This window comes from Colobus angolensis, unplaced genomic scaffold, assembly GCF_000951035.1.
Source record: "Colobus angolensis palliatus isolate OR3802 unplaced genomic scaffold, Cang.pa_1.0 Scaffold19, whole genome shotgun sequence".
Classification (NCBI taxonomy): Eukaryota; Metazoa; Chordata; class Mammalia; order Primates; family Cercopithecidae; genus Colobus; species Colobus angolensis.
This window is the reverse complement of record NW_012115043.1, coordinates 9,527,305-9,531,834: the sequence shown is the minus strand read 5'-3', so window position 1 is coordinate 9,531,834 and position 4,530 is coordinate 9,527,305. Positions and strand designations below refer to the sequence as shown.

The following is a 4,530-nucleotide window of genomic DNA, read 5'->3' as shown; positions in this document are numbered from 1 at the left end:
CAAGGCCTGTCTCAGTAGATGCAGCTCATTCTAGGCAGCTCAGGGCCACCCTGCCAGGCCTGGAGCCAGAGCATCTAGGCAGAGGGAACCATCACTATGAATGCCCTGACCACTGGTACCAGAAAAGGTTTTGTGCTCTTCCCTGTCACCAGTCCTTCTGTGTCAAACTGTTCATTCCTAAACACCAATCTCACCGAAATAAACATTAGCTACATCTTTGTGAAAGCTTTTCTTTCTTTTTTCTTCAAATACTGGGTGTATTCCACATGTTTAGTTTTGTCTTCTCACGATTTCCATGTCTGACCATCACTACTACTACGTCCCGTAGTAACATTTCACACATACTTAAAACCAAGCAAAGGGCAGAATTCTACCTTTAAATACTAAACAGGTGTTTCAGACAACACATTCTTGGCGATGGAATCCAGACATTTCTCAAACATGGTAGGGAAAGTTCTCACCCTGCATTATAAAAAGGACAGCCAGATATCAACTGTTACACAATGAAATAAGATGAAAAAATGTGAACCACCTGTTTAAACTATTCTTAAAGAGGCTTCCTCCACTGCCAGAGATCTCAAATAGCCTCCTGGTCATCACCCAGAAGCAATTCTTCACATAACTGATGAAGTTGGCCTCCACTTTGGGAAGAAAACCACCTTCATCGGCCAGGTGCGATGGCTCAAGCCTGTAATCCCAGCACCTTGGGAGGCCAAGACGGGCGGATCACAAGGTCAGGAGATCGAGACCATCCTGGCTAACATGGTGAAACCCTGTGTCTACTAAAAAAAATACAAAAAACTAGCTGGGCGAGGTGGCGGGCGCCTGTGGTCCCAGCTACTTGGGAGGCTGAGGCAGGAGAATGGCGTGAACCCCAGAAGGCAGAGCTTGCAGTGAGCTGAGATCCGGCCATTGCACTCCAGCCTGGGCGATAGAGTGAGACTCTGTCTCAAAAAAAAAAAAAAAAGAAAACCACCTTCATCTATTCTTGCTTGCATTTTTGCTTTAATGTCTTCTACAGAACTAAGTCCTTTTGGTGTTTTAAAAGTTTTTTCTTAGGCCGGGCGCAGTGGCTCACACCTGTAATCCCAGCAATTTGGGAGGCCGAGGCCGGCAGATCACAAGGTCAGGAGATCGGGACCACGGTGAAACCCTGTCTCTACTAAAAATACAAAAAAAATTAGCTGGCGCGGTGGCAGGCATCTGTAGTCCCAGCTACTCAGGAGGCTGAGCTAGGAGAATGGTGTGAACCCGGGAGGCGGAGCTTGCAGTGAGCCGAGATCTGGTCACTGCACTCCAGCCTGGGCGACAGAGCAAGACTCCGTCTCAAAAAAAAAAAAAGTTTTTTCTTGTGCTTTGAAGGATTCTTGACCTTTTAATCTCATGTTGATGGTTTTGAGTCTTTTCCATTCTGGTTTTGTTGTTTTGCATTTTGGGTTGAAATACTTCTTGTAGATTTCTTCACTGAAGATTTTTCTTCCATTTCCTCTTCAGCAAACTCATCATCATTATCACCTTCTTCATCATCATCATCTTTGTCAGCAGCACGTTTTACTTTTTTCTGCGGAAACTTGCTACCACCTGCAGGGCAGATCGATTTCCAGATATACTTAAGAATTTCCCATCCTCCTCCTCTTTGTCTTCTGACTCTGCAGCTTCCTCCACAGCTACTAAGTGTTGTCCACTCATATGCACTGGCCCTGAAACATATTTCAACGGTAAGACCATGGGTGGTGTTATTTCAAAGCCCCCAAGGGAAACTGTTGGCTATACAGATGTTTTCAAAGTTGCCTGTGTTACCTTAATTGGACTGCCTTCATTATTCATGATCTCTGCTTCAACAATGTGCAATTCATCCTTTGCACCGGCCCCTAAACTGGTGGTTCTTAAAGATAACTGGTGCTCATTTGTATCATTATCCACCTTAAAGTGACAACCTTTGTCACCCTTTAGTTCCCAACTAAAAGGATAGTTCTGGGCCTTAGGAGGCTTAAGTACATGTCCATCAAATCTTCCATAGGGTGGCGGCACACACTTAGATGGGAGAGGAGGGGAGTGGAGATAAAGGATTACTGCTCCAGAGAACAGCTGCACAGGTTGGAATCACACCGGTTTCTTTTTCTCTCTTATTTAAATCTGGAAACAGGACAAAGTCCATAAAGTGTGTCTGTGACTCTGGCTGGATGACTGGCCAACTGTTTTCCCCATAATATACCATAAAGGGGAAAAAATACCTGCTGGGGAGGAAAATACAGAACAGATGGTGATGTTTACTCCTTCATTCACCTTTGCATATGTGAGAAATGCTTGCGAAACTTCTAGGAACTGGGTGTTGCCAGAAGGAAAAAAAACACATAAAAGCTAATTACTAGTAAATAACAGCATCAATAAGCCTAATCACACCTGGGGTGGTTGAGCTGGAAATAGAAAAGCCAGCTTATCACATTCTTACAAGCCTGTCACTTGTGGTAATCAGAGCTTAAAAAGGGAGAGGGACTTTTCAGGGTAAAGTCCTGTTATTAGTTCTTAGCAGTGACGGTCTTGTTTAGGCTAATTGTAAAATACTGCTTCTTTAAAAGCAGATGTAAACCTTTATGGCAGGAAAGGAGAAAGACATTTAAGTAGGGAGGGTGAGTGTGAAACAGACTGAAGAAGGCCGAGCATACAAATCAGGAGAGATAGGTTATCTTTCAGTTCTATATGCTTTATCTATATGCTTTAACCAGATGTGCGAATCCTCTGGGCCCAGGTTCTCCCCATCTGTGGAAAGGGAGGATTGGACCAGAGTGGTGGTTTCTAGTGATTTTCAATTTCTTGCTGAATCTTTTCTTTAAGTGGTATCTTACACAGAAGCCCTACATCAAAGGTAATTTTATTTTTTTAAAGGTGGTATCTGGCAATATTGTCCAGGCTGGAGTGCATTGTCTATTCACAGGCCTGATCACAGCTCACTGCAGCCTCGAACTTTCTGAGCTCAAGCAACCTTCCTGTCTCAGGTCTCCTCAGTAGCTGGGATTACACGTGTGTGTCACTGCACCACACTCTAATCTTAAAGATGAAGTTGCTCTGTTTGATGATGAGATGGCAGACCCAGAAACATATTTATTCATTCACAGATACACCAAAACAATAAATTTTTTTTGGAAATTTTTTTAGTGTTCTTACTGCCTGGGAAACATGGTGGGGCGGGGGCAGATGATAAATAAATATGGTAAGCAAACAAATTCTATGATAGTTAGAAGGCGATATATATAACAGAATAAAGAAAGTAAGCTAGGGGAAGGGAAGTCCACAGTGTCCAGTTAGTGTGGAGGTAAATGCTATAGAGAAGGGAGTCAGGGAAGGCCTCAGGGAGAAAGTGAGGTTTGAGCAAAGACCTGAAAAGTGGGTGAGGGAACTACCAAGCACATATCTGGGAGACGAGTTTCCCAGGCAGAGGATACAGCTGGAGCAAAGGCTTTCCACGTGAACATATCTGTGCGCTGGAGGAACAGCAAGGAAGTCAGGATGGCGGGAGTACAGTGAACCAGGAGATCAGTCATGGGAGATGAGTAGAGGGGAACTGGGGGCTGGATGATGCAAGACCTTGCAAAGTCTTGTCAGGAATTTGGCTTTTATGCTCAGTGATATGGAGAACACTGCATAGTTGTGAGCAGGGGAGAGACCTGATGTGACTTCCGTTTTAACAGGCTCACTTTTGTTGTTGTATTGAGAATAGACTAGATAGTTATGAGAAGGGAAGCAAAGAGGCCAGTTACAAGGCTAGTGTCTGATTCAGGCCAGAAATGAGGTTGCTCACACCAGGGTAGTAGCAGTAACAGGCAGTGAGAAATGTATCAAGGGTCTGGATATAGTTTCAAGGCCCACCCCTCAGCCTCTTCCTCATTCCCATAGCTGCTTCTGGGGACCTCCTGGAATCCCTGAGACTTCCAGGAGCACAGTTTGCAAATCCATGGGTCTGATGACCTGCAAGTCTCCCTTCAGGTTCTGGACTCCAGCTCCAAGGGGATCCAGAACACTAATGTTCAAGGAGCTACAAGAGGGATGGCATGATCTGCTGGGCCTAATTTTTTTTTCCAACCAAAACATTTACATTTTGAATAATGAGAAATATTTTAGCTTATAAATCATCATCAGTTTCTATCCCAAGCCCACTTTCACACCAGCCGTTCTGGCCTCATGTTTTGGCTGCAGGCAAGAAGTTCAGTGAAGGCCTCAAATGTGCAGTCATTTCCTTATGCGTATGTTCAACTCTCTTCTCTGGATGACAGAGATGAGCATCCTCTTGGGACCCCAAGACCCAAATCCCTCCACAAGATGACCTCTGTGCTGTCTGCACTGTGATATTCATAACTTAGGATTTTACATACAGTGGGTTCTCAAAGGAAATAGGTAGCGTTGATTCAAATCCGTGACAATAACTCCACTTAAAAACAGTATTATAAACAGCAAAATTGCAAAGAGTTGCAAGGTGGATGTATGTTTCTGTTCGCTTTAGCCAAATCTCATAGGTAGCTGCCTGTGATACAA

The 4,530-nt window shown here is 44.2% G+C and overlaps 1 pseudogene; it reads right to left on the bottom strand.

Annotated features, from left to right (window-relative positions):
• Positions 1-547: 547 nt before the first annotated feature.
• On the bottom strand, positions 548-2,018 carry LOC105510678 (annotated as a pseudogene).
• Between the last annotated feature and the right edge of the window lie 2,512 nt (positions 2,019-4,530).